Source organism: Danio rerio, chromosome 17 (assembly GCF_052040795.2).
Source record: "Danio rerio strain M-AB ecotype USA chromosome 17, GRCz13ab, whole genome shotgun sequence".
Taxonomy (NCBI): domain Eukaryota; kingdom Metazoa; phylum Chordata; class Actinopteri; order Cypriniformes; family Danionidae; genus Danio; species Danio rerio.
In genome coordinates this window covers 12,084,782-12,095,434 of record NC_141037.1, presented here as the reverse complement: position 1 = coordinate 12,095,434, position 10,653 = coordinate 12,084,782, and the positions used below count along the sequence as shown (strand labels likewise).

General features: G+C 36.2%; 1 long non-coding RNA gene across 2 annotated transcripts in view; it reads left to right on the top strand.

Annotated features, from left to right (window-relative positions):
* Positions 1–248: 248 nt before the first annotated feature.
* Positions 249–10,653, top strand: part of LOC147833022 (uncharacterized) — a 59,777-nt gene continuing 49,372 nt past the window's right edge. For both annotated transcript variants that reach the window (XR_015513023.1, XR_015513022.1), the window contains exons 1-2: positions 249–364; positions 4,836–4,960. This is a non-coding gene — a long non-coding RNA (uncharacterized LOC147833022). The remainder of the gene's footprint in view (positions 365–4,835; positions 4,961–10,653) is intronic.

Here is a 10,653-nt window from a genome sequence, read left to right as displayed (position 1 = left end):
TTCATTGTTAGTTTGTGTGTATTATCTAATATTGCATTAGTAAATATTGAACTATGATTAATAAATGCGTTACAAGTAATATTCATGTTATTAACTAATGAAACCTTATTTTAAAGCGTGACCAAAAAAACACATCTATGCATCTTCCAGTTGTGGATAAACACTAAATCATTCGTATTCCTGCATCATGCTGTAGCTGTTGTTTTTGACTCTCTCGCATCTCCCCAGGGTTACATGACAGCTGACCCAGAGCAACACAAACGCAAGGGCGGGAGCAACACGGATGGCTACATGCTAACAAAACCGAGACGGAAAAGTTACAGGCAACCTGATGTGTAAAAAACTGATCCCCAGCAGCTCATAGGTGAGTTCATGAGCGGTCACGATGTGTGCATGTGTGTGTGTCACCCAGAGGATGCACCGTGAGCTTTGAATGTTAATCCCTGAGGTTATCAGTTCACCTGTTTTCCAATCTGAGACTCACTTTCTTCATCTTCCCGCTTAGTCAAAGTAGTTTAAATGATCTGTTTTCAACCCTCAGTTTAATTACTCATTAAATCTGCGGTTGCATGTAATTATTTGGAGAACAATTTTAACGTAAGTAGTGTTTTTAAAGTGGCATGCCACTCAAAGACAGCACAAACACACACACACACCCTCCCCCTTGACGGGTAATTTCCCAGAAGTTGATTTCGGAGGTCACAGAAAGGTCGCCTGGAGCTGACCTGATTGTAGGTTGATTCTGCATGTCCACTGCTGTAATATATTAAAATCAACTACTGTTTTGCTTAATCCTGCGCCCTGTTCGTGTTATGCTATCCAAACTATAGTATTTTTCTCTCTCTTTGCTGTAACATGAACTGTATAATTTGTGTGTTTGCGCATCCAAATCCCACAAAATTGGTTGGTGTTGCTTTGCATTTGATGTGGTTTTCTACGTGGTTTTTAGTACATTGCTGTGTGTTTTTTATTTCACTCAGATATATGTCCTGTTGGAAGTTCCATAAATGCATGTATGATACAAAATACTATAATGATGTACCATATATACCATGTTTTTCTTTCTGCTTTGGGGTTGGAAGGATTGTTTGAAGTTTATTATGCATATGATTGCATTTATTTGATGAAATATAAGCTAAATATGTATGTACACTGTAAAAAATACACACAATTCCTTTATGTGGTCTCTATACAAATCAATTAGGTTAATGTAATTGTTTTTACAAATTTGAACATAAAAAACGTTATCCCACAAAAACCCTCAAGAATTTTGTTGATTATATAAACAGTCGAAGTAGTAATTATTAGCCCCGCTTTGAATTTTAATATTATTTTTTTTATATTACCCAAATGATGTTTAACAGAGCAAGGAATTTTTCACAGTATGTCTGATAATATTTTTACTTCTGGAGAAAGACTTATTTGTTTTATTTCGACTAGGATAAAAGCAGTTTTTAATTTTTTAAACATCATTTTTAGGTCAAAGTTATTAGCCCCTTTAAGCTTTATTTTTTCGATAGTCTACAGAACAAACCATTGTTATACAATAACTTGCCTAATTACCCTAATCTGCCTAGTTAACCTAATTAACCTAGTTAAAACTTGAAATGTCACTTTAAGCTGTATAGAAGTGTCTTGAAAAATATATAGTCAAATATTATTCACTGTCATCATAGCAAAAATAAAACAAATCAGTTAGAAATGAGTTATTAAAACTATTATGTTTAGAAATGTGTTGGAAAAAAATATTTTCTCCGTTAAACAGAAATTAGGGAAAAAATGAACAGTGGGGGCTAATAATTCAGGGGGGCTAATAATTCTGACTTGTATGTATACCCAGCAGGCACAGGAGGTCAACATGACGTCAGATTGACGTCGTGGGATTTTGCATTTTTGTTGGAAATGAAAATGGTGTTATTGTCCAGCTAAAGTCAAAGTCCAACGTCTAATGATGTTACAGCTTGACGTTGTGCGGATGTTTCCAATATGACATCTATTAGATGTTAAATTTTGGTTGCCATACCTGATGAATAAATGTCAATATTTGACGTCAGTATGACGTTGGATTTTGGTAAATTTATAACACAACCTAAAATCAACAAAATATCAGCTATATTATTGGATGTCAAAATAACATTGTCCTTAGACTCTGGCAACCTAAATCTAATCAATCAATGCTAATTGATTATTTTTTTAAAATTTAACCTTTAGCATCATGAATTCATCTATATATGATGATTTTGCAATCCGTGAATGCTTCTCATTATTATCAATGTTGTAAACAATACAATGTGCTTAACATGTTTTGCAGAGAATAAACTTAAATTAATAAGTTTAATAAATTAATTAATTTAATGAATAAATTAATAAGAAAAACTGAATTTTTTATTGTAATATTATTGTCTTTTTTTACATTGGTGAAAATGATTAATCAAAATATGTTTATTTAAATTATATTTTGTGGCTCTGTGACAGTAAGAAGGTCACAGGTCCATATCCCGCCTAGGCCAGTCGACGTTTCTGTGTGGAGTTTGCATGTTCTCCCCATGTTGGTGTGGATTTCCTCTGGGTGCTCTGGTTTCCACCCACAGTACAAAGATATGCGCTATAGAATTGGATGAACTAAATTAGCCTTAGTGTATGTGTGTAAATCAGTGTTTGTGGGTGTTTCCCAGTACAGGGTTACTGCAGGAAGAACATCTGCTGTGTAAAACATATGCCGGAATAGTTGCCGATTCATTCCACTATGGTAACCTCTGAAATTGAGACAAAGCCGAAGGAAAATGAATAATTTAATGAGAAAATACTAATTTTCATAAAATTAAAATACTATAACATTGTGAAAGCAATAATAATTCTACCTAAAATATTTAATTCATGATGGTTCTATTGGAAAGCTTGAAATATTAAAGATATTCAGTGTTGTTTTCTGAAAAACAAAATAATTATCTTGTTGTATTTATCTTGATTTATAGTTCTTTAATTGTCTTATTTATCTTAACCTAATTATCTCATTATATTATATTTTGCTAAAAAGAAAGAAAAATTGCCACAGGGAAAAAACTACTTGTTTCACAGCAAGTTTATTTTTTTGAACTCACTAAAACATCTTGTTGTTTTAGAGTCGTAAAAAAACTTTAATTTTCATGAATGTTTTAGAAAATAAAACTTTGGATCTTCTCAAGTAAAAATATCACAACTAATTGGGAAGGACTGGAAAACATAGAAGAAATACCAAGTTAGAGAGATGCTACTGTAGCTTCTTTTTTTTTTCAATTTATTCTTTTTAACTTTCAACGTGGTGGTGTGGTGGCGTAGTTGGCTGTGAATTAATTAATATATATATAATAAAGAGAGAGAGAGAAAGAGTATCGATTATATTTAACCAGGAGCCACAGATAAAAACACTGATGATTTGTAGAGTCATTTTAAAGTTTAATCATAAAGTTACTGAAATAATTCCGTTTCCCCCACAGTCCAAAGACATGCATTTAATTTTCAGGAATGTTTTAGAAAATAAAACTTGGCTAATTGAAAAATAGTTGAAAACAGCAAAAACACCAAGTTAGAAAAAATGCTAGCTTCCTTTTTTTTTAATTTATTCTTTTTAACTTGGCAACATGGTGGTGCAGTAAGTACTGCTGTTGCCTCACAGCAAGATGGCCGCTGGTTCGAACCTCGACTGGGTCAGTGGGACATTTCTGTGTGGAGTTTCTATGTTCTCCCCATGTACTGGGGTGCTCTAGTTTCCCCCACAAGTCTAAAGACATGTAGTACAGGTGAATTGAGTAGGCTAAATTGTCTGTAGTGTATGAGAGTGAATGAACATTTCCCAGGGGTGGGTTGCGGCTGGAAGGGCATCTGCTGCGTAAAAACATGCTGGATAAGTTGTCGGTTAATCCTGCAGTGGCGACCCCGGATAAATGAAGGGACTAAGCCAAAAAGAAAATGAATGAATGAATGTTTTTAACTTCCCTTTGCAGTGAATTCATTAACATGGAATGGAAAAAAGATTGAATGTCAAAACTGTTTTTTGACATTTGATTATTCAATTTGTGTACCTGAATATTGCTAGACTCCTAGAAAACTCTTTATTTCACTTACATTTTTGCTTTACTGTATTTATCAACACTTGTGTTTGGTTTGTTGTATTTTATGCAGAAGAACTCCTCTACAAAATCATCACAATCAGTATAAAATCATGAATTATTTCCAAATAGAACTATTCCAGTCATCTGGTGAAGTTGTACTCAATATCCCACATGTATCAAAGAAAAAAGTACCGCTATGTCAGTTTCTTCCAATATCACACAGCCCTAAGTCAGGTCTTTGAAATACAAATCACTACATGACATTTGTTGATTTGCACCACGGATCTAATATTTCAAGATCTCTGGCTTGTATAGCAAACACAATCTTGGCCGTCTAACTGAATTTTCCAGCAAACCGAATTCCCTCCTGACCACCCTGAAAGAAAGCCGCCCAATTAGAAGGTGTCATTAAAAAAGAACGGAGGCTCATTCTTACTGTAGGAGCCCAGATGGTAACACAGGCTTACCTGTCTCCACAGGCCTCCTGAGAGGAGCATGGGGTAAAAAAGCGGCCCACAGCCAATTTATCCACCCCTCGTTGGGTTGCATGTGCTGCTGGTGAAATGCACCCTGAAACTTTCATGTTCCGTCGACTGGAAGTTAATTAGGAACGTCTGCGTTTGGCAGTCGAGGCAAGCCGTGGCATGTCACCGACGCACGATACAAGGCTATCAGTTGCATTTGGCACAGAATAAAAATGATAGAAATATGACTCACTGACATTGTCTCTTTGGTTGTTTATAGCGTGCCGAGAGCTGATGAGTAAACGGAATGTATCATCGCTCAACGTCACAAATAATCAATCAATGGTGTGATGGTCTGCCGCCTCAGTGGAAGGAGATGGAGCCAAGACGTGGATGAGCATGCAGGTACAGATGAGAACGGCAGAGAAATATGAGCATCACATTATGACAATCATATATAGACCTCCTTCAAAATCCACCCAGTGAGCACTTTGATGTCAAAAGTATATGGCATGTAAAAAATACACATAAAAATGCTAATAGATTTAATGTCAGTTGACAATATTGAGCTCAAAATGACATCTAACTGGCATCTAACCACAGCCATATGACCCTGCAGCCCAATAAATTTTACTTACTGAAACTAACAGGACTGAGCCTGGTCAGTACCTGGATGGGAGATGACATGGGAAAACTAGGTTGCTGTTGGAAGTGGTGTTGGTGAGGCCAGCAAAGGGTGCTCAACCAGCGGTCTGTGTGGGTCCTAATGCCCTAGTATTATGAAGGGCACACCGAGGTACTGACTCTCTGTGATCATTAAAAATCCCATGGCACTTCTCGTACAGAGTAGGGGTGTAACTCTGGTGGCCTGGAAAAATTCCCTCCCTTGGCCCTTAGCAATCATGGCCTCCTAATCATCGCCATGCACCGAATTGGCTCTATCACTGTTTCTCCACTCCTCCAATAGTTGGTGAGTAGTGAGCACACTGGCGCTGTTGTCATGTGGCTGATCACATCATCCAAGGGGATCTTGCACATTGGTGGTGGTGTGGTGAGAACCCTACCAGCCGAACTCCCTCACCGGGATTGTGAAGCGATTTTGGTGTATGGCCATACACGATAAATACTCTATATTACTTCACATAACATTACATTGACGTCCTAAAGCATGATGAAAAATGGATTGCAGGACAATTCTGTAATTGTTTTAAGATGCCAATAATAGATGTCAATTTGATGTCGTTTTGACATCAAGGCAGTTTACCTGCATTGAAGGGATACAAAATCCAGAGTAAATTTGTTATTTAGAATTGAATCTTTTGGATGAATGAAACTTGTATATTAATTATAATATATTAACTTTTGTATTAACTTTAAATCTTTTGTGTCTTAATGTTGTTGGTCAAGTGCATCATTATGTGGATGTCAAATGGATGTCAAAGGTTTGACATCAAAATGATTGCATTTTTGATTTTTGGATGTATTTTTTGATGTTGTTTAAACTACAGTTTTATAGTGAATAAATTAGCTTTGCATTGATGTATGTTTTATTAGTATACACTGTGAAAAATATCCAACCCAGGCGCATTCTGATTACGTATCCCTATATACATTTCTGGAGAGAGCAAAATACGTCCCAAGAGCTACGTTATTTGACGTTTTTGTTTTCTCGAATCCACTGTTGTGTATGCCTTTTGAGGTCTCAAATTTCTCTCCCGAATGCCAAATCCGATAAATCCACCAGAGTCTGCTGTCGACTGACTCATCACCCCTCCCTCCTCCTTCCCTAAACTCAACCAATAGTGTTTTAAAAAGCACCAATTGACCTGTCCGCCCCCTCCCTAAACCCAACCAACAGTGTTTTCAAAATCAATTCAGAAAAGAAAAGCCCTTACGGCAGACTGATTTTTACCATATTCTCACCGTTATTCATTCATTCATTCATCATTCATTTATCTTCTGCCGCTTTTCCGGGGCCGGGTCGCGGGGGCAGCTGTCTTAGGAGAGAACCCCAGAACCCCAGTGACTCTACTCCGAGCTCCTCCCGGGTGTCAGAGCTCCTCACCCTATCCATAAGAGTGCGCCCAGCCACCTTTCGAAGGAGACTCATTTCGGCCGCTTGTATCCGAGATCTTGTCCTTTCGGTCATGATCCAAAGCTCATGACCATAGGTGAGAGTAGGAACGTAGATTGACCGGTAAATCGAGAGCTTTGCCTTTCGGCTCAGCTCCTTCTTCACCACAACGGACCGGTACATCGATCGCATTACTGCTGCCGCTGCACCAATCCGCCTGTCAATCTTATGGTCCATCCTTCCCTCACTTGTGAACAAAACCCCCAGATACTTAAACTCCTCCACCGGGGGTAAGGACTTTCCTCCAAGCTGGAGATGGCAAACCACCTTTTTCCGGTGGAGCACCATGGCCTTGGACTTGGAGGTGCTGATTCACCCTGTTATTTACTTGTTTATTTATTTATTTTTTACTTTTACTTTTACCTGCTTTCTAGAAATGTTCTTGAATCTGACGTTTCATCGTTGTTTTGAAAAAAACTTGTCAAATTCAAGTACTTAGCAATGCATATTACTAATCCAAAAGTAAGTTTTGATATATTCAAAATAGGAAATTTACCCAATATATCAATGGCATGTGATCTTTAATTAATATTGTAATTAGTTTTGGCATAAAATAAAGCTCAATTATTTTGACCCATATACCCGTTCAATGTACGACTGATTTTGTGGTCCAGGGTCACATATAGTGAACGTCAGTAGACTTTAGTGTTGTTTTGGACCCATTGACGTTCATAGGTGTGGACAAAACATGGACAAAACAGGTTTGTTCATACAGGCTTAGAAGAACATGAGGGTGAAAAAAACTGTGTTGGCAACTATAGCAAGATAATTACGCAAGCAAAGCTACAAAAACAAGGCCAAAGCAAGCTCAATATGCATTATCAATAAATGTTAAATTGAAACTATTCTGAATCTGTAAAGCAAATAGAGAAGATGTTTAATAGTATTTTTAGTTATAGGATGTAATGACTAACACATCATGAACGCATTTCAAAAAAAAAAAGTCATCATAAATGCAAACAAAATTGCTTCTCAAGTTTTTAAATTTATAGCCAAAAAGTCCACATCCCACAACGTGTAATTTCATCATAATTTAACAATAAAAGAAGGCAAAAATCATGTTTTATAAGCAGATTTGGCAACTTTTGTGATTAAAAAATTAAATTTAAAAATGTAAGTCATAGTACAACATACAGTGAGACACAATAAGATATTTTCAATGAATTTGTGATTCTAAAGCTATAACTCTAAACACTGTGAATTAAATGCCTGTTAAATTGTTTGTATTACATTACTCATATATATTAAATGATATCAGAGAAATATTTGTTTTTTTATTAAAATACCAAAAAATTTTTAAAAAGGTCATTTAGGCATGGTAAAGCAAATCTATATAAATCAAGTTAATTAAAGCCAGATATAACCACTTTTTTTTAATAATGAACACATTTAATTTAGCCATTGCTTTAAATGTTAATACAAATAAGAATTAAATCTATTCTTCATATAAACCCAGCAGGCATAGGATGATGTCAGATTGGAGTTGTAAACCCTTATTATGGAAATGTTGCATTTTGTTTGAAAATGAAAGTCAGATTGACATCAGAACCCAACGTCAGGCCAACGCTAATGTCCAACCTGAAATATACCAAGTATCAACATCTAATGATGTTACAGCTTGATGTTGTGTGGACGCTACCACAATGACATCTGTCAGTTCTATCAATCATTTATTATTAAATTATAATTTTGTAATTTGATGTATTCAATTATAATATATATATATATATATATATATATATATATATATATATATATATATATATATATATATATATATATATATATATATAAAGTAAGGATGCACGATATATCGGCGGCCATATTGTTATCGGCCTATAAATGCTATTTTTAACATTATCGTTATCGATCCGATGTCTAAATTAGGCCGATATCTTTAAGCCGATAAATTACATACAGACCTGCCTGCCTCACGCATCCCATGGGCGGAACATGTTTAGACTTGCCCAGTGCACTATAATGGAGCTCTACTCACTCTGTTTATTCTTTCAAAGTCCGTTTTTTGTTCATGTGGCATTGCTGTGCGTTAATAACTCAGTAAGTAACCATGTTCCTTATCAACAACAAGTTGTTGGGCTGTTTTTAATCTAATATGATTATTTGTTATTATCAACACGTTGCTTGCCATGTGTTGTTAATGTAAAATTGTATTCAGTTTGATCGGAATATTCATATTGATTATAACGAGCGTGTGTGAGAGTTGTCACTGCGCGCGCACAAACATATTGATCTGACAGCCTTCTCAGATAAACGGGGGAGTGCCTATGTGCGCCGGTCACAGAATACAGCATACGGGCTCTCAACTCACCGCTCATTCTGTCTTTATTTTATGCTCTGTGTTTGTCATAAAATCATCTGAGCTCGATGACGTAGTTGAGTGAAACTCACAGCCGTTTATCATAAACTTGTCATCGATAATTTTCCCCACGATTGACAGCAAAAACGAACACAGAAGCGTTGTCTGATTGACAAGCAGCAGCTACATGTGTTCAAAAGAATCTAAAACGCCAAATAGCATGAATTCATGCCGCATTTTCTAAAGGAGTATATTCTGTATGTAGCTTTTCGCTTGTACGGTGACTCTAAACTGTCAAAACACCTCTAAAAAAGGCTTTTTCGGACATGACATATTTGTACATATGTACATAACTGTAACACGTTTTATTCAAGAACATTTGAGCTGGCTTCAGTCCTTAGCTCTTTCATTTTCATCTTATTTAAAATATATTTAACTTGCTTGTGGATTGAATCCAATTTTGTTATTTAACCTATTAATTTTATGCGACAGTCAGATGCAAGTTAATTTGCTTTGAAGAAAAGGAATTTTTTTTTTTTTTTGCATGCTGATATATGTAAAATATTGGTTTATGTATGTGAATATAGGTCTATATAATCCCCTTGCAATTTTGAAATCATTGCTTTTTTGCTTTGAGACTATTCAGTTCATAAGAGCAGTTCAATCTTTTATGAAGTCTGCTGTATAAAAATTTAACATTTTGAAATTATCGGCCTATACATATCGGCTATCGCCTCTAAGTCTGAAGAGTTATCGGTTATTGGTATCGACCAAAAAAAGGGTTAAAGTTCCTTTTTTACAACAACACCACAGTATAGCCAACTGTGTGCTGTGTTTGTTCCTGTCATTTTTCTGACGATTGATACAATAACCTACACTGCAACCTGGGATTTGTCGGCCGTTTTGAAGGAGTAGCAGTGACTATGGGACTTTGACAGACTTTGACAGGGACTTTGTCAGTAATTTTTTCAGTTCATACCGACCAGTTTTCTTCTTCCACCGGATCGTAAAATGTAAGTGTAATTAAAATTGTAGTCTTGTTTTGTGTAGTTTGTAAAATATGTGTTTGATTGTGTGTTATAAGTTCTAATGGCCTCGTATGGCTTGTAACCATGTATCTATTATAGATCAGTGCTTGTACTGTATCTCTCAGGTTAAATCTGTATGGGGCTGTTCACATATTGCGTCCAAAACCACGTTGAAAACGTGATGCGTGCTTTTTTATTTGCCAATTTAAATGCGTTTCTGAGCTAGTGATCCTCTGCTGTTTATTTCTATGGCCACCATCAGCTGTTCCTTACATACGCAGCACAGTCAGTTTTCAAAATATGTTCAACTTTTGGCACTGTGTGGATCAATACTGAATGTGTGTGGCTGTTATTACTTGGGGTTAAGGTTAAGAGTAGAGTGTTATGCTGGTGTTTAACTGCATTGCTTTAATGCATTCCTGCATTAGGCTCTCATACTTTCTGCTACCTCACACTGTACCCGTGTTGGGCATTTCTTTCTGTCTCACGCTGAACCCAGTCGACCAATCACAACAGACTGGGTCATCGGTCCAATCAGCGCAGATTAGCTTCCTGCTAAGGAGGGGATTGGGAACAAATGAATTGCTGAACGATTCATATAGGAGTCGTTGGAATAATT